Raw genomic sequence first — 22334 nt, 5'->3', positions numbered from 1 at the left:
AGCACCACCTATCAGTCAAAAGTGATAAGAAATTAAATTAAATAGTGATTCCATTTTAATATTTTCAGCCGTTTTGACTAAAATCATCTAAAATGTCTTTAATTGCTCATTGTTGCTTGCAGTTGGTGTGATGCTTCCAGCCATTCTTGCATAACTCATCAGGGCTTTTTTGAGCTTGCCCCCTTAATTGCTGCTTGCAGCTATATTCTATAAGTGTACTTGATTTTAAGGAGATAACAGTGCCAGCGAAGAGCATGCCTGTTCAAAACAAAGAAACACCATGTGAGCAGAATATTTTTTATTGTGTGTCGTCTCCAATCAAGAAGTAATTACGTGAAAATATTATTTACAGTAATTGTGTGTATTTAAATGCTAGACATAAAATGATCTTCAGAAAGAAAAAAAGAGTCAAAACTTTTATTTTATTTTAAATGTCTAAAATGTCTTTCCAACACAGAATGCAAAAATTTTTAATTTTAAAAGTGTTGGAAATGTTTATTGATTCTTCTCTTTTGCACATATGTCCAATGTTAGTGGACAAATGTTAGCCGACAAATGTTTCATTTCATAAACATATCCGGGCGATTGGCACATTGTGAACACTTCTTTTCTTTTCTTTTTTTTGGAATTGTCCTGCATACTACATTTAGAAATCCTTGACAAAACCTCTCTGTCCACGTCTATCTGCCCGTGGATCATTGTTTTGGCTTGTTTTTAATCAGTGTGTTCTGCATCAGTTACAGGTATGCTTCCTCAAGAGTTATGCTTGGATAAACTGATAATGGCATATAGTCCAGTCATTTTAAGCCAAAATGGGGGTCAACCTTGAACAAATTGCAACAGAAGCAAACTCAACTGATTTTGTATCCTCAATATGTCCTGAGTAAGGAAAAAAAGTCCCGAAGAATCCCATTAGGGGAAAGTTTCGAAAAAGACCCAAATATATCCTATTTATACGCCTATTCATTCTTTCTCTCATGGGAATAGGGTAACAATTTTAACCTTTAGATATCATCATGAAAATTACTGAGTTGATTACTTACATCAAGACAAACAAAAAATGTATTACAAGTTTTTTTAAATTGTTTGTTAACATGGACAAACGGTGCATAATCTAATTACGTATGTGCTAATTTGCATAAATACCACAACAGATCTAAACATTGGGTCTAGCCAGGTAAAAATGTCTTGTTGAATCTTGTTGACACATAACAGTAAAATACTTAATATTAAGGTCTGAATGGAACCCATTTAGGCTACCCATGAGCATTAATACATAGAGGCAGGAAGAAGCACTTTAGACCAGCCTTTATTCATTATTATTGCAGAGATGGGGTTTGGGGCTGGGTCCGTGGGACTGTTTCTGGGGATTCACTTTTTATTTTGCCTACCTTTTGTCTTCTGCATTCTCCTTACCATTGTCTCCTGTTCTTCCCTCAGACTCATCCCCCAGAAACAGTCCCACGGACCCAGCCCCAAACCCCATCTCTTAAAAATTAATAAAGGCTGATGGTTTCTAAAGTATTTCTTCCTGCCTCTATGTATTAAAGCTCATGGGTAGCCTAAATGGGTTCCATTCAGACCTTAACATTAAGTATTTTACTGTTATGTGTCAACAAGATTCAACAAGACATTTTCACCTGGCTATACCCAATGTTTAGATCTGTTGTGGTATTTATGCAAATTAGCACATACGTAATTAGATTATGCACCGTTTGTCCATGTTAACAAACAATTAAAAAAAACTTGTAATACATTTTTTGTTTGTCTTGATATAAGTAATCAACTCAGTAATTTTCATGGTGATATCTAAAGGTTAAAATTTTTACCCTATTCACATAAGAAAAAGAATGAATAGGCGTATGAATAGGATATATTTGGGTCTTTTTCGAAACTTTCCCCTAATGGGATTCTTCGGGACTTTTTTTTCCTTACTCAGGACATATTGAGGATACAAACTCAGTTGAGTTTGCTTCTGTTGCAATTTGTTCAACCTTTTTTCATAAAATGACTGGACTAATAGTGAGAAAACCCCTTCCCTGTGGTTGTTTTGCCCTGAATAAAATATAAATAATACATCTTGTATTTTGGCTTGTCGTTTTTAAAAAATTGTTGCTTTGGTTGGATGTTCTTTGTTTTTTATGTCATATTTCTCTTGTTGGGATGTGCATGCTACGCAATATGTAATTAATTATATATGTGGCTGAGATTGTAGACTCAGACAGGCCAAGGATGAAATATGGGATGAAATATGCATCAGAAGAAAATGTAGACATCATAAGCAGTCCCAAAATGCCATTAAATCCCAAGTGGTCCATATCTAATGTTGTGACACTCTGAACATCATAATCCAAAACTGTTGTTAGTATCCTTCAAAGCCTGCAGGTACTTCAATTAATGTCATAATTCATTATTTAGAGATTTTACAAAGTGCAGCTCTGAATTTATTAGCATTCTTCATAATATATCACATGTGTGGGAACTTGCCATCGGCTGTCTTCTGCCTTGAAAGCACTTTCAGTGTTTATACCACACTACTCCTTGTTTGCTATGACATATGATGCCTGTAGGAGAAAGGTTAAATGGGGAAATCATTCACAACTGAAAAAGACTGAAAAAAGAAACAAGGATACATTTCCAATGGTTTATTAACAATTGCATAATTCCAGTACCTCAAGGGTAATTTTTTGGTAATTTAACAAATCCACATGGAAAAGTTCTGATTAATATTTTCCTGCTTTGTGTGCAGTCACATTATTTAGTAAAAGAATTTGTCCTACAAAAATGGTGACATTTAATACAAATCTATTGTGATAGGAAACAAAATTACCGCCATGAGCTGATAAAGCGCGGGACTGCAGCAATTGTTTGGATGTGGGATACTATGGGACGGGCCCCAGGGACTATCCATTTACTTTTATGGAGGCACAGTTAATTCAAGAAGTTCCAGCAACACCCAGACATTCTTATGTTGTTCTTTTACAACTGACACCAAAATCATGCGTGGACTCCTCTGAGTGCATGATAAGAAATAGGCTATAGGCAGAGATAATTGCTCTTATAGGCTCATCTGTAAAAGCTCATCTTCTTTCAGACAGTGGGTGTGGTGGTGAATCTAATCTGTCCTTGTAAGCATGTCTAGCGTTATCTCATCTTCAAATTGTCTCATTATCTTGTACCTGACATTATCTCATCAAAGATGAGATAGATATAATAATGTTTACATCAGTAAACATTTCACCCCAAAAAAATACAACATTTCTTTGTGAAATCTGGAGATGACCTTGTGTTGATTTGTAAATGCCACTGCTTTGTGTTGTGGTTGCATAAAAAACATAATCTCGTTTGCACTGTGGAGAGATTTTTAGCATTAAAGGGATAGTTCACCCAAAAATGAAAATTCTGTCATCACTTACTGACCCTTAAGTTGTTCCAAAACTTTGTGAATTTCTTTCCTCTGCTGAACACAAAAGAAGATATTTTGAAGAATGTCAGTAACCAAACATAGTAAGGAAAAATATATATGCAGTATTATGGAAGTCAATGGTCAATCATCAACTGTTTGGTTACTGACATTCTTCAAAATATCATCTTGTGTTTAGCAGAGGAAATAATTTACATTTTTTGGGTGAACTATCCCTTTAAGGATCACTTCAAGTATCGGAAATCACCACATTCACTATATGGTATAGAAGTATAATATTATATATACACTTTAAAATCCAACAGTTGTTCTAACTAACACTTTTTAGTTAACTTTATTTAATGTCTTAACTTAATTGTAAAAATATAGTAATCTGTACTATTCACATACTATGCCTTGTTTGCTCAGAAAAACCAAGTTAAGATTAATTGAATGGTTTGAGGACCTTTTGTCAAGCAAAGGTTTTTGAGGCGGGGCAATTCTTAATAGACTTTTCACTCTTTTCCTTCACTTCTGCAGTTATCTTTCTCTAGTCGCATTCACTAATTTCCCAAAGTCATCTTGAATGTTGAATTGTCAACAACTGAAAAATGTGAGAGAACTTCACATAAGCTGACTTCATAAATTGATGATGATTTTCCTCAAATGTTTATGTTTTAACTCACCATTATGGTGATCAGTCTTCCCTTTGGTTGTGCGCTTGGAACTTCATTAATATTATTGTAATTCTCTTTTTTAGTGATGCAGCGATGTAAGAAATCACAGTTATTTGGTTTCAAAGGAAGGGAAGTAATAATTGCTTTTAAAAGGTGACCTAACTTCTAACTAAATCATTAACTAGTCTACTTTTCATGTCAAATAATGATCTTTTAAAATGTTATTGCTTAAACTTATGTTGTTTCATTGCTTAAACACCTTGTGACATTATAATTGGGTTATAATCCCTCTATATTTGTGCAATTGGCCATGTTTGAGTCTGTCATGATTCCTGTCCTGTGTTTCCCTTGTCTGGTGTGCATTTTTGTTATTTCCTGTTCTGTGCCATGTTTTGTAGTCCTTTGTAGTCTTTCTTGTTTATTAGTCTCCCCAGGTGTTTCAGATTAACCACGCCCCCTTGTTATCTTGTTTAGCTTGTTTGCCCATGTATTTAAGCTTTGTGTCTAGTCTCAGTCTTTGTGAGTTCTTGTTTTTGTATGTTGGCTGTTTGGTTCCAGAGTCTGAGTTTGTCTAGTTTTAGATTTATTAAATAAAGTTTGCTGCATGTGGATCCTGCTTTCTCCTTTCATTCAGCCAGCAATGTTACAGAGTCACACACATACTTCAACATTCAGCATGTAAAACACAACAATGCAATTAAATTGTATTTGCTGTTTTTGTTGTGCTACTACAGTGACACAAGATAGCAAATAAAATGGGCAAAAAATAATAATAATATATAGTCAAACAAAGCAATAGCATAATTCATTCATGCCACAATGCACTCTGGGAGTCAGTAATTCTGAGTAGCTAAGTCAAGAGTAAATCTAGAGTAAATTATCAAGTACTCTCTACAGTTATTTTTTAGTTACTAGAACTCTTGTATAATTGAACTATACTAACTAAGCATTTGTCAGTACAACATACTGTTCCTTTTTCACATGCATGCTTTTTTTTAAGTCTAATTAATTACATTTTACAGTGTAAAGACCCACAGAATATGTAAATTAAATTAATAATATTAACTATCTAATTAATTTCTTTGTATTTTTTTTTATTATCATATTTGAATCTGTATTATTTTACAGCAGCATGTGATATGCTTGTAAATGTGTTTGCAGGCTCTTGCGTCCTCCCTACCTGCATTCCTTTGTTTCACAACTATATTATTTTGTAAGGTTAAGCTTAATATGTTTCCTTTGAGGGGACGGTCTCCAGCACTCCTTCAGACACACATCTGTGGACACAGACAAAACACCCACACCGAGCAACTTCCGAAACGTGTTCATACCTGGCATTCCTCTCTGTTCCCATGTCAGCACAGGATTTGCCGACATTTCCAGAATGAGAACCAGGTCACCGGGGGTCACTGAGAGGATTGTTCCAATTCAACACAAGCTTGGCAAAATAAAGGTTGAACTCTATTCAATGGCAGGCTTCAAACTTACATTTAGCTTTCAGACCAGAGGAAATCAACCAGCTACCATCAGTTTGACAGATTTGAACAGTAAGCACTATGCCCATATGCAGGTTCTTTATTGGCACTGATGGTTACATGAAGAAACTTTCAATCGCACAAAAGGCTCTCAACAATAGAAAAAGTTATTTGGATAATGCTCTTTGTACTAAGAAGAAAATATTTCTTTAGAACTGTTAACTTTAGAACAGTTTCTTTGGAGACCCCAAAATATTCATTCCACGGCATCGCTAAAAAATAATAATAATAATAAAAACAAAAATAAACGCTTTTTGGAACCTTTATGTTTTAGATTGTAGTGAGTGTATAAGTAAGGAATAATTGATGACGGGCCGTTGAATTATTAGAAATGGCAGTTATGCATTATTTTTCAATAATTCAATGGCCCAGAGTCGCTTATACTTCATTTACCATACCTCAAAACATTGTTCAGATGTTGTATTTTAAGACATTGTCTAATTTCTTTCGCATCTAATCACACGCCTTCTTTTGCTCATTCCAAAACGTCGTTTTAGAGCTAGTCACGAGGCTTGAGCAATTTATAGCAGTTTTAATGCAGTTATTAGAGAGAGAGAGATTAAGCATACGAATTACCTGAGTCTGTGTCTCTCAACAGTGTTCGGCTGCAGCGTCTCTATTAATAGCAAAACGTCTCAGGTCACGACTGTAACCCTAGTTTCCTGAGAAGGGAACTCTCGCTGCATCGATGGCGCTTTGGGAGCGCCCCTGCGTTATTGCGTCTGAAGCATGTTAAAGCTTCATTCCGTAGCTTTTTTGGGTTAAAAATTATCCAAAATAATTTTTGAGCAAGTACATAACCAGCCAGTGTTCAAAACTATCTGCTTGCCTTAGCTCGATTCAAAACGTTAAGCTTGTAATAATGTTTTTAACTCCAGTGGTACTGGTGGATTTCCACGGGAAATTCGAGCATATCTTTGCGTCATTCCGTCACATCTGTCCACATAAAGAAGAGTCTTGGCTAGTAGGCTATGAGTGTGAGGATGTTGGAGGTGGAGATTTATAGCCTTTTCTCACAGCACTTGATATAATTAAACTTATCAATTTGATGACGGATCCAGAATGGTTCAAACGACAATCACCAGTGACAACTGGAGATTTACCCGTTGTAAAACGCAAAAGACTTCGGACTTCGGAGAAAAAAAGAAACAGAAAAACCGGGCCCATACGAAAACAAGGACAAATATCGGAAGGGCATTAAATGTAGTCACGCAATGCTGATGTTGTTAACATTAACAATTTGAGAACAAAGTATAATTTACACGGTTTGACGTGATATGATAAGCGATCGTTATTTAATCAGCGCAATTTACTGCAATGCTTTTTTCCCCTTAGTTGGTCAGAACAAAAGTGGATGTTACTTACTTGTTCAGACGACATTTTCAGGTGAAAATTCTTATGTTGGTCAAGGCACAAGGCACAACCCACGTAAAGTTGATAATTCCGCGAATAACTGCAATTGCAGATTTCGAACAGAGATGGCGACAAAGAGGAAAAACTGCGGACTGCAGCTTTAAGTTGCTAAACTATTTTACAGCTAAAATCGTCAGAGTGTGTGTCCGCACTGTATGTGTGTACGTTTGAGTGGGAGAGAGAGCGGGAGAAGGAAAGTATGTGCTTTCCGTACATAATAAACAAAATTTTGTGGCAAAAAACGTATAAAATAATTTGTCGTTTTTAATCTGTTGTTTACTATATTTATTTGCTTGGTCAGTGTCGCTGTGGGTTTTGGTTCTTTACCTTTGAAAAACTGAAATCATTTGGTGAAGTGATATGGACATGTGGTCAAGACCTGCCTGGAACTACTTTAGCTGTGCGTTTCCCTGAAAATAATTGCACACCTTAGAACGTTCGTCAAGCAGAACTGAATCAGATTCAAGCATTCAACAGCCCCGTAGTATAGACCTTATGCGCCAGAGAAACAAGTGTGCAGCCATCTTTAAAATATTGTCTTTGAACTTCCGTTTTTTGCAGTCGCTCTGTATCTCTCTATGGCATTGCTGTCAAGGAGTAATTCGCTTTTGAAGTGGATTTACTTAATGTAAAGTTAAAGCAACACTAAAGATTATTTTTTACCTTAAAAGAATGTTTCCAAAATCGTTTCAGTGGTTCATCAAGTTATAACGGGGTGAAAGGCACTTCTGGATTCGCTTTGCAGCCCTATATCTGCTATAACCGCCCTATGCAAGTTTGCCAGATCGGGTCGCGTTTCTGTAAACTACAAATTTGACTTGCTTTACGTCAAGCGTTACAATAGTCATTATTTTGTTTTTCTTCGTTTCTGACGTCGCAATACATCATACTTTCATAAAATCATGCAACATACTCTACCTTGTCTGTGGACATTCATTCCAAAGCCGGTGCTGGATAAACAGCGAGCGTGCGTGCGACGGTAGACTGCGGTAGGCTAAATTATTTACGACAGTGGTAATGGACAATTCCGCTTCCAACCTGTAGGGCGACCGAAGAGGAAAAGTTCCTTAGTGCTGCTTTAACGAAAGTTATCATGAGGATTGTAATATTTAAAGCAGATGTCTTAACAAATTTTAAAACGAGCTGTTCATTCATAAATACGCAAGATCGCTGTGAAAATACAGACCGGAAGACAAAAGACAACGAGCGCAGCGCTGAAAAGGGGCGGAGCTACATAAGGTTTATAACGTATTCATTTCAATCAGAAAACAGCCCTTTCTTCTCAGTATCCTATTTGACACAACGAGGAACACAGGGGCAGATCAAGCAGAGGTTTTGCCATGTGTCAAGTGGCATTTAAAAAGAAAGTCAAATACTTTGTTATCTTACTTATAAACATATAATCCTGACTACCTGAAATATGGATAATGTATAAGGATTGCCCAGCACAAATGCCTGTCTTTCTTTGCCCTATACATCATGTGGATTCTACAGATTATTTCTTAAATCTGTATGACCATAAATTACGCCGTATTTTAAGTCTATTTTCTGCTATGTGAAAAAAATCCAGCAAAACGTGCCGGCGCATTTGTCGACCCCAGAGGGTTAAGTATAACAGTTTAATACCAAAATATGCAGCTTTGTAAGGAGAAGTGTTATTTTTGATTACTACTATTAGGCCTGATATAATTTTTCTACCACCTAGCTATCAAACCAAAGCACTCTAGCAACCACTTACTCCAGCAATATCACAATACAGCATAGTATCATGCTAAAAACCAGCCAAAACCTTAGCAACTGAATAGAAATGCCCTGGCAAAACTTTTCATGTGACTTTTGTAGGTACCACTCATATTGTCTTCAGAAGGTTTTTACATCTGTGGGCTGTGATGATGAATTACCTAGTTAATGTGTAACACATAAACCGTAGCGACTTAATACTGCTCCTGAAACCAGTCATTTCTCACAATGAGCATTGTTTGTTTTGACTGGGGCCCGTCCCTGTTGTGACTTGCATGCTGGCTCTTGACTCTACTATTGGCTTTCTTGGGATGGAGGCAAACTGAGGATGACATGATGAAATGTGGGGACTGGATTAATACAAGGTAAACTGACAATTAGGCCCTGACTCACATGAGGGGAGTTCTTCTCAAGACGTTATGTTCAGGCAGAATTTTTCTCTTTGACAACCTGCAAAGTTCATGGATAATGCATTTTAAGTATGAGTTATCTCATTAGCCTCAGGTAAAAGAGCCTGTTAAGCCAATAAATACTGAATACATAATCCCTGAGATAGGAAAATGTTAGTAACAATTGCACAGGAACTTTTGACTGCATTGCAGTCATTAATACGGCTTGTTCAGGCAAGGATTATTATTTGAACAAATCCTTAACCCTAAGTATTAAACTTTGTTAACATTTATGGGAATAGACGTGAGGCGTGATAAATTAGGCCTAATTTTCTAAAAGATTGAACAAAAATGAGGATTGGCACTTTAATGGGTCAGTAAGCAACAACCTAGTAGAAATGTATGCAATGCATTGTAATACAATGTAGTGGATTTTTAATGTTTTAGTTATTCATTGTCTGTGTTTTAGCACGTTATTCCAGAAAGAGCATATTTACAATTTGATTTACATTCTGACTAGCATGTTACTCAAGCTCACTTATGCATTTGCATCATTTTTAGCAGATGCAAGTTGTAATATTGGGCTATTTCTATGTTGTATATACATTGCTGTTCAAAAGTACTTTGGGGTCCTATTTTCTAAATACTTTTATTCAGCATGAATGCATTTAATTGATTACAAGTTACAGTAAAGACATTATATAACGTTGCAAATCATTACTTTTTCAATTAAATGCTGTTTATTCGAATTTTCAATTAATCAAATAATCCAGAAAAAAATATAAAAGCATATCGGCATAAAATATAAAAAGCATAAAAATACGTATATATAATTTTTTTTTTTTTTTACAATATTACTCTTTTTCCTGTATTTTCACAGTGTTCCCTCACCTGCCAGCTGAAGTGCCCATGATAACCACCAGAGGGTACTCCTTTCGTCTCCTTTACTGCTTTATGGACTACAGTTCCCATAATCCATTGCCTGGACTCTTCATGTTCTGATTACTGCCACCTGTTTGTCATTATCTCATTTATGCTTGCCTATTTAAACCCTGTGTGTTCATTCACTTGTTGCAAAGTCTTGTTTGTGTCATTTCGTTCATTTAAGGGTCTTTAAATATTATACTTTTAACAGGCAAATTCCCCAAACACATCCACCTACGCAATCTTGATCATATTCTGAATTAAGAAATCATTATAATGCAGTCAAAAATAATTTACAGGGAACATAAATAATTACTTTACCTTCTGAGTCTTTCGTTCATTTGTCACGTGACGGATGCAATGAACAGATCGTTCATGAACAACTCATCACCACTTCTGCCTGTTTTATGGATTACACTAAATAAAGTGTGTGTTTGGATCTTCAACCCAAGTCTCAGAGCAGTGCGTAACAGAAAGCATAAGAAACCTTTTTGCAAAAACATCTCATATGTATAAGGTGTACAAACCAATTCATTCACTGTTCAGCTTCAGATCACACGGTTCAAGAGGGACAATCCCTGACATATTAATTACGATTGGGGTTTTGTTAAACAAAAACTTTAACAACCCTTGTCTGTTGCCCTTTATTCAAGTGTGAGCATGGAAGGAGTTCAATACCAAATTTGTCAGTCACTTCTTTTCTTCAGGTCAATTTTAGTGCCTTGTTTTCCTCCATTGCCCTGCCCCGTCCACAAGCTGCCATTTTACAAAGGTGGAAATCTACCGTGGTGAACACTTTGCTGTCCCACACTGTGAATGGGGTCAAAGTCCACAGCAGGGCCCCACAGGCCCCGTACACCTGTCATTACTTTCATACAGCGACGTCTAATGAGGTGGAGCCCAGTGTAATTCCTGAGGACACTTCTCCGTGTCTCCACAGTGGGCCTCTGATCTTTCTGCTCTCAGAAACAAAGCATTCGGAAAGCCTCCTGCGTCCGGCTCTAAGGGCCCCGTAACAGTCACTGATTCGGGTGAAGTGTGCTTGAGCAGGTCAGCCCATTGCCATTGCTGATTGGCCCCCTGTAGGACTCAGTGGTTTGGGAAGGGTGTTCATGAAAAGCAGCCCTCTTCAGTGCCCGGCTGTATTAGTGACACAGCAGCGGGTTAGCAACACGACACAGAAAAGTGACACATTCCACAAATTGGCAAAGGCTATTATAATGTCAGGAGTGGACTGATGTTACTTGACAAGGAAGGGGAACAAAATTGCATTAAATATGAATGACTAACTACAAGATAATTATTTATTTTTTTAATGAATATACTCGGAGGCCTAACTGCTGTAAAATGATTGCAGTATTATGTACTGTAGAAAATAAAGTATTGCAGTGAAACTGTAACTGATGCTCTAAAACTGTAGTGCTTAAGTGTTGTACTGCAGTGCGTTTGCAGTTTAGTGTCAACGCTCGCAAAACATTTGCATTTGCTCGCAAAACTATTGTGTTCCCAGAGAAGCGTTGCATTTTATATAGCTCAAATTATTTCCATTACAAAAGTTTTAAGAATGCAAGGTTTTTTTGGAGAAATGCAAATGTTTTTTTGTGAGAGAATTCAAAAGCATTGACGTATTTTCCTTTCCATATCATCTTATTTTTTTTTTTATTTTTTTTTACCTTCACCATGTCCCTTTAGGGGCTCCATAGTTAAGTGTAGTAACTGAAATTCAGCTAAGAGCATTGGTTTTAAGATGTTGTGTGAAGTTAAAGGAAATTCAACTTTAAAAATGTGTCTTAAGACATGCATATTCTATTCACCTCTGTTTTTTTTAATGCAAAATTGTGTCCTGTGTGAATAGCCCCTAACTGTGCCAGTGGACTAAAGCTATAGGCCCTATAGCTTGTACAGTATGTTGATTATTTGGTGTGTGTGAATATTTCATATATTGTATATCCTTCTAAACAACCTTTCTATTTGCAGGTTACGGATTACATCAAACACTTTGAGTTGCTGATATTCAGGTATTTTCGATGTGCCCAGATCTGGCATATGAGCAAAAAAAATAAATGTTGGCTTCTTTTGCCTGCAGTCTGAATATAGTCGAATACCGTGCCACCATGTCCAGCAAACTGTGTTAATTCAGGTCTAATAGAGATGTAGTATTAGTATCAGAGTCAATTTAACACTGCCATGCATCTAAACTCTTCAACACTGAACACTGATTATCTATACTGTTTTTTCCTACAGGGTTGGTGGTAGGGAAATAATTACTTGGTTACCATTTCAGACTCTCTCATTACTGCCTAGAGACTCGCTCATTAAAAAAACCAATGGGGAATTTCTCTGAGAGGACCCTCGAGATTCCAGCTGACCTCACTGATTCACGGATGAGAACGGAGAACTTTCATGGAGAACACAGCCGCTTCATCTGGAGTACAAACTACCTTATGCGCTTGGGAAAGTTGGGAAAGCTAAGGAACTATACCCACTGCGTGTATGTGTGTGTGTGTGTGTGTGTGTGTGTGTTTCAGGTAAACCCTACGCTATGATGACAAAATGTCTTCACAAAGATGGCAATATCTGAATTCCTTGCCCTTCTGGGGACATTTTTTGGCTTATAAATCGTACTGTGATGTAAAATGTAAAAATGCAGAAAGTTTTCTGTGATAGGTAGTTTTAGGGGTAGGGGATAGAATACATAATATAAAAATCATGTCTATGGAATGTCCCCATAAAACATGAAAACTCAATGTGTGTGTGTGTGTCCCAATAAACCCTACATTATGGGGAACCCATCACTGAAAACAATGAAGCAAAACTGGGTGTAACACACACACACACACACACACACACAGACACACACGTTGGGTTCTCTTACGAGAGGTTCTCTCGTATTGCGTAAGCTTGCTTACGCTGCGGGAAAGTCTTCTTTTCTCGAGATACTGAAGCCAAAATTATCCTTAATTCATATTTTGTCAACGCAGTGCAGCTGCGGGCAGCTGAGCTAGAGCGGCATACTGCACGCTCATTGGCTGCCGCGCGGCAACTGCTTAAGCCTACCAGTGAGCCTGGCGTGACGTCACGCCCAATGAGGGCGCGCGCGCCCTCGCGCGTCACAGCCCGCCAGAATGGGCGGCGTCAGAGCGTATATAAGGAAGGCTCGTAGGCTATATTCTCTGATTTCTGTCTTTTCAGCGAAGCACTCGCATCGCTGAACTCTGAGAGGAAGCCGTCGCCGTTGTCCTGCAAGGAACAGCTAACGAGCCAGCTTAGGACAGCCTGAGGAAGCCGGTCGAATCTCGCCGCCTTCAGCCTGCCGTGCCAGCTCAGCTATCCGGCGATATCCTTTATAAAGCTCTTTTTGTGTGTTTTGCTTCCGCAGCACTTTCTAAAAGAGTGGAGGCGTTGTTGCAAATGCCTCGCACCACGTGCGGCTCATGCCGCTCTACGCTCAGCGACAGAGACCGCCATCTTATCTGCGCTCTCTGCCTGGGACGGGACCACGCAGCCGTCGCGCTTTCCACGGGCGGCTGCACCTTCTGTGAAGAGCTGCCGATGTCGACCCTGCGGGCTCGACTCGCCCTCTTCACAGAGCCTGCTCCAACCGTCGTCGGGCCGCGGAAGAAGAAACGCCGCTCTCAACGACCACCGGAGCCCGAGACTCGAGCCAGGGCCTCGCCGGAGCCTCTCCCGCGAGCCTCGCTCTCTCCTTCTCCGCCCCCGCTTCCCGACGCGCAGCCGACGGCTCTCGCCCTCGATGCCGTCGCCTCAGGGGATGAAGCGGATGACAACGCGCTACTGGACACGTGCTCGTTAATGGCGTCGGACAGCGAGGGATGGTCCGGTTCTGTCCGCTCCGCCTCCTCCACCAGAGCGTCCAGCAGGACTCACGCCAGTGTGGACGCCGAGCTTCTCCGTCTCCTCACTTTGGCAGTCGAGCACCTGGGCCTCGAATGGTCTCCGCCAGCGGTGTCCCCGCCCAACAGGCTCGACGGATGCTTCCTGCCCGCCAGTCGACAAGCGCCAGCGTCCAAACCAGCGCCTTTTTTACCGGAGCTTCACGAGGAGCTTGCTAAATCGTGGAATGCTCCAGTTTCGGCCAGACTCCGCTCTCCGGCCTCAGCAGCTCTTTCCCGCGTGGATGGAGCCACGGAGAAGGGGTATGACCGGATCCCACCGGTCGAACAGGCGGTTGCAGCGCATCTTTGCCTCCCATCTGCTAGATGGCGTTCAAAGACTGCCCTCCCGTCTAAGGCCTGCAGGGCTACTTCGGCGTTTGTCAGCCGCGCTTTCTCCGCCGCTGGGCAAGCCGCCTCGGCCCTGCACACAATGGCGGTCCTTCAAGTTCTCCAAGCCGACCTCCTCCGCCAGCTCGACGAGGGAGAACTGGATAAGTCTGCCTTGACCGACCTGCGCAGTGCGACGGATCTCTCCCTTCGCACGACAAAGACAGCGGCCCAAGCTATCGGACGTTCCATGGCTTCGCTGACCGTCATAGAGCGCCACCTCTGGTTAACGCTAGCCGACATGGGGGATCAAGAGCGGTCCGTGTTTCTCAACGCCCCGCTCTCACCCACCGGTCTCTTCGGCCCTGCGGTGAGTGGCCTCGTGGACCGCTTCTCTGAAGTACAGAAGGCGTCACAGGCCATGAACCTCTTTCTGCCTCGCCGTTCGAGCTCCGCTGCAGGCCGCTCTAACACTCAGCCTCCTGCACGCAGCTCCACGCAGCGCCCGTCTCGACCTCCAGTTTCGCAGCAGCGCCAGCGCGGCCGACCTAGGTCCCGCTCCACCAGCCAGCACAGGCCGCTACCCCCGCGGGGTCCCCGGCCTAGAGTTTCACTGAAACCCGAGCCTGCGAAGTCCTCCTAGCACTCGTCGAGAGGAAAAGACGGTTGAGTCCCGCCGCGGCCGGACCGCCGTCAAAACTAACTTGTATCCCTCTGCCAGTCCCCTTGATAAAGGCTACTGCAGTAGTGTCCACCGCAGCCAACGAGCCAGTTTCTCAACTCTCTCGCCTGCACACAAACGCCGTTTTCACGGCGACCCAGATAAATCAAATAAAGAGTGTAAAATCTGGTCATTCGGCTCACGCCGTCAGTGTTATGAGTGTAGTAAACATGCCCACGCCCCAGTGTTCATTGCTACACACAAGCACAATCCCCCCTGTGTACCCCACAGAGTGCACTCACATAAAGCGCGCTACGGCCGCTCGAGTGTTAGTTGTAGGTCACATGCCCACGCCCCAGTGCTCACACCTACACAGTGCTCGCTCTGTTTCACACATTCGGGTTCCAGAGCAACCCGTCACCGACTGTGTGTTAATAAAGAGCCCTGTGCCCGCTACACAGCACGCACACTCTCATGTGAACACTCACGAGCCCGCCCCGCTTCCGCGCCGCGAGCCGTCACACACAATACTCTCTCACAGCGTCACTCAGCCGGTTGCCGCTGTCAGCGAGCCCCCGTCTCCCCTCACTGCCACTGCGCGACTCGCGCACATACCGCCACAGGTTCCTTGTCCCGTGCTGTATGGCGGGCGGGACCCGGAGGCGATTCGACCCCTAGCTATGAGTGCGAATGCATGGAAAGCTATTCCGGGAGTGTCGAAGTGGATACTAAACACAGTGATAAAGGGCTATTCGCTTCAATTCGCTCGCCACCCCCCGCGCTTCCGTGCCCGGGTCGAGACTCAAGTGAAGGCGGATGCAGCTCATCTGCTTCACGCAGAAATAGCGAATTTACTGCACAAAGGGGCGATAGAGCGAGTTCACCCGCCGGTTACCGAGGCAGGTTTATACAGCCGTTATTTCCTCGTACCCAAGAAAGGCGGAGCGCTCAGACCTATATTAGATCTGAGACATTTGAACAAAGCGCTCATGAAACGACCGTTCAAAATGCTCACGACCAGTCAAATCCTCGCGCAAATTCGCCCGGGGGACTGGTTCATCTCTCTCGATCTGAAAGACGCGTATTTTCAGATTCAGATTATTCCCCGTCACAGGCCATTCTTGAGATTCGCCTTCGACGGTCAGGTATATCAGTACACCGTCCTGCCGTTCGGCCTGTCCCTGGCACCCCGTACATTTACGAAGTGCATGGATGCGGCTCTCGCACCCCTGAGATCGAAGGGAATGCGAATTCTGAACTATCTGGACGATTGGCTCATTATAGCGCACTCAACAGAGGAACTAGTTTCTCACAAGACAGCGCTTCTCGGTCATTTGGAAAGCCTGGGTCTTTCCATAAACTGGGACAAGAGCTCTCTAAACCCCAGCCAGTCTATCACTTTTCTGGGTATAGATCTGGATTCGGCGGCGATGACGGCCAGATTGTCAACACAGCGCGCGCGCTGTGTTCGACACCTCGCCGCTTCCATTCAAGTGGGGAAAGTTTTTCCCCTGAAAACGTTTCAGAGGCTCTTGGGCCATATGGCGTCAGCCGCAGCGGTCTTGCAGCTGGGCTTACTTCGAATGCGCCCGCTTCAATGCTGGCTAAAGTCGGAAGTGCCCCGCAATGCATGGTTTTCGGGCCGTGCACCAGTCAGGGTGACTCAGCGCTGTGTTTCAGCCCTGCAGCCCTGGCTGGCGGCCGAATGGTATCAGCGGGGAGTGACGATGGGGGTCATCGCACACCGCAAAGTGGTCTCGACAGACGCGTCCAACATGGGTTGGGGAGCGACTCACGAGGGCAGTCCGATTTGCGGCCCATGGTCGAACGGGGAAAAAAGCCTTCACATAAACTGTCTAGAGATGCTAGCGGTCGAGAAAGCGCTGAAGCACTTTCTACCGCTTCTACGGGGACACCATGTGCTAGTTCGCTCGGACAACATGTCAGTGGTGTCTTACGTGAACCGCCAGGGCGGAATCAGATCCAGAACCCTGCGCGCTCTCACAGAGCGCCTCCTATTCTGGGCTCAGGGCCCGCTGCGCTCCCTAAGGGCAGCTCATGTACCCGGTCGTTTGAACGACGGCCCGGACAGACTGTCCAGGGACAACGTTCCCCCAGGGGAATGGTCTCTACACCGCCAGACGGTACAAACGCTTTGGCGTCGTTTCGGCGAAGCGGAGATCGACCTCTTCGCCGCGAGCGAGAACGCTCAGTGCCAGAGGTTTTTCTCAAAACACGAGGATGCGCTGGCCCAGACCTGGCCCAGCGTTCCGCTGTATGCATTCCCACCGATCTCGATGCTGCCTCAAGTGCTAGCGAGGATCAGGGAGGCGAACTGCGCGGTGCTCCTCATAGCTCCGCGCTGGGAAAACCAGTCGTGGTTCCCCGAGCTAATGAGACTGGCAGACACAGCCCCATGGTCGATTCCGGTGAGGAGAGACCTTCTCTCTCAAGCCCGAGGATCGATTCTGCATCCCCATCCAGAGCACTGGTCTCTGCATGCGTGGGAAATCAACGGATATTCGTTGATCTGCCAGAAGGGGTAATTAACACGATCACGCAGTCCAGAGCCCCCTCGACGAGGCGGCTCTACGCGTCTAAATGGTCGGTGTTTAGCAGATGGTGTGTGGAAAAGGGTTCTAATGCTCAGTGCTGTGGAGTCCCACAGGTGTTAAACTTCCTACAAGAGATGTTGGACGCGGGCAGGTCCCCCTCCACGCTCAAGGTGTACGTCGCGGCCATAGCAGCGTTTGCCGATTCGGCGCGCGGCCGCTCGCTGGGCAGGAACGAACTCGTTACCCGCTTTCAGCGCGGGGCCAGGAGGATGAACCCTCCTCGGCCCCCGTCAGTTCCTATTTGGGACCTGTCCCTGGTCCTAGAGTCCCTGAAAGGGCATCCCTTCGAGCCGTTGGACTCTGTGGAGTTGAAATACTTGACGCTTAAAACCGTTTTTCTGCTAGCTCTGGCTTCAGTCAAACGAGTGGGTGATTTGCATGCGCTGTCCGTCAGCGCGTCGTGCCTCGAGTTTGGTCCTAACGACTCGTTAGTCATTCTCAAACCGAAGCACGGTTATGTCCCCAAAGTGTTAGGTACTCCCTTTAGGGCTCAAGTCATTACCCTATCGGCCCTGCCGTCATCCGGCGGCGAGAAGGTTGTTAACCGCCTTTGCCCGGTCAGGGCGTTAAGGTGTTATGTTATGCGTTCTGCAGCCTTCAGGCTCTCAGAGCAGCTTTTCGTCTCGTTTGGAGGGCGCGCTAAGGGCCGCGCCGCCTCGAAACAGACACTATCCAGATGGATAGTGGATGCTATTGCAGCAGCATATGCATCAAAAGACCTGCAATGTCCATTGGGCATACGGGCTCATTCCACCAGAGGCATGGCCTCATCGTGGGCATGGTCCAGCGGGATTTCCATTCATGACATTTGTATGGCGGCGGGCTGGGCATCCCCCTCTACATTTGTTAGGTTTTATAACCTGGAAGTTCCCGCCCTGCAGGCTAAACTTCTGTCAGTCTAGTCGTGTGCATATCCTGCTCATGTGCGCAGGCTGTATTATCGATTAGCTTGTCTGTTGAGCTGCACTCTCAGGGTATCAGTATGCATAGACCGGCCGTGCCGTTCTTGTGTTCCCTAGGTGTGCTTATGAACATGTGTTGGCCCGCACCGCTGGCCACCTGTCATTTCACCTCTATGCTTTTCATAAAGAGTCATATGTGATCGTTAGGCGCGCACGGCGTGGACAAGGGGTTCCCGCAGCGTAAGCAAGCTTACGCAATACGAGAGAACCTCTCGTAAGAGAACGATACTTGGTTACTCACGTAACCTCGGTTCTCTCTAGAGAGGGAACGAGTATTGCATTCCCTGCCGTGCTTAAAGCCTATAGCTCGTGTCGCTTCATTCGACAGAAAACAGAGAATATAGCCTACGAGCCTTCCTTATATACGCTCTGACGCCGCCCATTCTGGCGGGCTGTGACGCGCGAGGGCGCGACGTCACGCCAGGCTCACTGGTAGGCTTAAGCAGTTGCCGCGCGGCAGCCAATGAGCGTGCAGTATGCCGCTCTAGCTCAGCTGCCCGCAGCTGCACTGCGTTGACAAAATATGAATTAAGGATAATTTTGGCTTCAGTATCTCGAGAAAAGAAGACTTTCCCGCAGCGTAAGCAAGCTTACGCAATACTCGTTCCCTCTCTAGAGAGAACCGAGGTTACGTGAGTAACCAAGTATCGTTTTCCTGTTTCCATAGACATAATGATTTTTATATTGTACAAACTGTATATTCTATCCCCTTACACTAACCCTACCCCTAAACCTGTCCATCACTGAAAACCTTCAGCATTTTTTACATTTTCAAAAAACATTGCTTTGTATGATTTATAAGCTGTTTTCCTCATGGGGACAAAAAAAAATGTCCCCACAAGGACAAGGAGTTTGGGGACATTTTTTATAATTTTTTTCCCATGAGGAAAACGGCTCATAAGTCATACTAAGCAATGTTTTTTGAAAATGTAAAAAATGCTGAAGGTTTTCAGTGATGGACAGGTTTAGGTTTAGGGGTAGGGTTAGTGTAAGGGGATAGAATATACAGTTTGTACAATATAAAAATCCTTATGTCTATGGAAACAGGAAAACCCAACGTGTGTGTCTGTGTGTGTGTGTGTGTATGTGTGTGTGTGTGTGTGTGTGTTACACCCAGTTTTGCTTCATTGTTTCTTTTTCTCAGAGCTAGTTTCTCAAAGCTCGTTCTCAGCTAGTTTCTGCTTTGTTTAAAATGTGCCGGTAGAAACACTTCATGCATGTATCTTCTAACAAGGTCACAGAATGTGATACTGTTCTTCCTCCAAAGCAGAAATGATATTGGTCTCAGTAATTCCTTTAATGTCCCAATTTGTAAGGATTGTGTTTCTTCTGAAGTGGGATTGAAAAATAAGATGTCATGAGCTCTATTCTATTAAATGCATTCGGCAGCATTAATGGCATTACATATGGCTATAACAGACATTCATCCTGCAATACAAGATGCACAACTTGCTTTTGTTAAACAAATACCTGTGGGGAGATGACAAAGAAGTGTCAAAATCAACCTTCAAGGAAAATGTTAAAATATAATATATTTTTGAAAAAGAGCATGCTTTCTTCAACTGTGTATTACGGTGGCCGAGAGAGCTCAACACGCTGCAACTGAAGAAAACACATGCAAATAGAAAAACACCTGCAAATTACACAACGGAAATGTTTCCGGGGAACCCAATAAGTGACGGACCCGGCTAGGACGTGCTTACAGCAAAGAGTATAGAAGGGCTTCTATACTCTTTGCTTACAGCTGTCTACTTTTATTATTATTTATTTTTTTTGCAAAACATACAGAGATGACACGTTTATGACATACAACTTTGTATACAATATACAAAATGTATTTACAATATGTTCAATGTCATAAGAATACTAAAAAGAACAATGAGCTGAAGACTAAAATAAATAAATAAATAAATAAATAAATAAAGATAGAGAAAAATAACATGAGGGAAAGACATTAATCTATACATCAGTTACATTGTACACATTTTGTCATGTTATGTTAAAATAAGTTTCATAAGAAATGTTAGAATGCAGCTAGGGTCCAAATATGAGACGGCAAGTTTTAAAGTTGAGACACTCACACACAGATATAACGCATATTTTAAAAACTTTGTTGTATAAAATGTATATTTATTTGCAACAGTTATGTTAACAGCAATAATACTATATTTCTGGTAAGAACAGCTATTCAGCTGATGGACACGCGCTGCGTTGTCATGGGAACATCCCAGGTGAAAATAATGAGGAAATTACGTTGTCTTTCGTTGCTCCCTTCATCAACATAATGGCACACAAGTGCCCCGCTCCCTCCAAAGTGCCCAATTCAAGGGCTCTGCCGTCTGCCCTTTTAAGAGAGTAGGGCATAGGTAAAGCTCACAAGCAATAAGCACGTCCCAGCCGTCCGTCCGTCACTTATTGGGTTCCCCGGAAACATTTCCGTTGTGTTCTGTTCTATTTGCAGCGTGTTTCTGTATTTGTTTGTGTTAACTTTTGCAGCGCGTTTCTGTATTTGGTTGTGCTGTGAACTTTTGCAGCGCGTTTCTGTATTTGGTTGTGTTGTGAGTATTTGAAGCACACATGTGTTGTGAAACTGATGAAGATGTTTTCTTAATTTGCGGGTGTTTTTTCTATTTGCATGTGTTTTCTTCAGTTGCAGGTCGTTGAGCTCTCTCGGCCACCGTAGTAGATAGATAGATAGATAGATAGATAGATAGATAGATAGATAGATAGATAGATAGATAGATAGATAGATAGATTGTCTGTGAGAGAGATATCAGGACTGATGGGAACTAGTCTCAGCCTCAGACGTCACGCCCACGGAACGTTGGCTAAACGTCTGATGCATATGGTACACTTAACTGGAAACACTTCAGGAATGTCGAAGTCGTCATCTGATTGGTTGAATTTTATCGGATTTCCGGGGGGGCGCGAGTGTCACGTTTATTTTCGGTCCGTCGGGAAACAAAGCGCAGACGTGTGATTGCGGAAGAAAAACTGTTGTGTTTACATGAGTGACAATGAGCATTTATCAAGATCAGCTAAACGTAGGATTCTCAAAAGTATGCGAGGTTCACGGCATAGACTCTTTAAGAGATGTCCAGGAGTTTTGTTTGAGGCACTTAGTGGAGACAAAAAGAGATATTTTAGCCTGTTTGCCGACGGGATTTGGGAAGAGTATTATTTTCCAAGCCTGGCCGACCCTTTGTCAGCATTTAGAAGGATTCCCAGCAGATCCAATTTTACTAGTTGTGTGTCCCCTCCTATCTATCTTGTTTTCTTCTCCTTCTTTGATTTTCTATGCTGACTGACTTGTTGCACAAGTCTGTTGTTGTGGGGACATTTCCACGCCCCGAAACGTGACGCTGAACGAAACGAATTGTAATTGGTTGTTTGACATGTCGGTCAAACGGCCTTATGGGCGGGCCTTGGCCAAAGAAAGCTGCTATGAATTCCAGACCTTCAGCCGTCAGTCTGAAGGTCTGGCTACGCGAGACTAGATGGGAACATACAACACGATCTCATGAAAGTGCGTGTCTATAGCACAAATTTTATTTCTCGTGCCATTTATGCGGCAAATTTTTTTTAAATTGTTATAAACCCCTAGGGTAAGATTAGGGGTGTGGAGTGCGTGCAAAACTGCATATCATATGCACGCACAAACTATTTTTGGCGTAAATGGCACGAGAAATACAATTTGTGCTATAGATATGCACTTTCATGAGATTGTGGCGGGCTTTAACGAGGAGCAGTGGGTCTGAAATTTTAGGATGAGCAAGCCAACCTTTGATATGT

This window comes from Abramis brama (genome assembly GCF_963993115.1).
Source record: "Abramis brama genome assembly, chromosome: 3".
Classification (NCBI taxonomy): Eukaryota; Metazoa; Chordata; class Actinopteri; order Cypriniformes; family Leuciscidae; genus Abramis; species Abramis brama.
The sequence above is the reverse complement of the archived record's forward strand: the minus strand, read 5'-3'. Positions refer to the sequence as shown.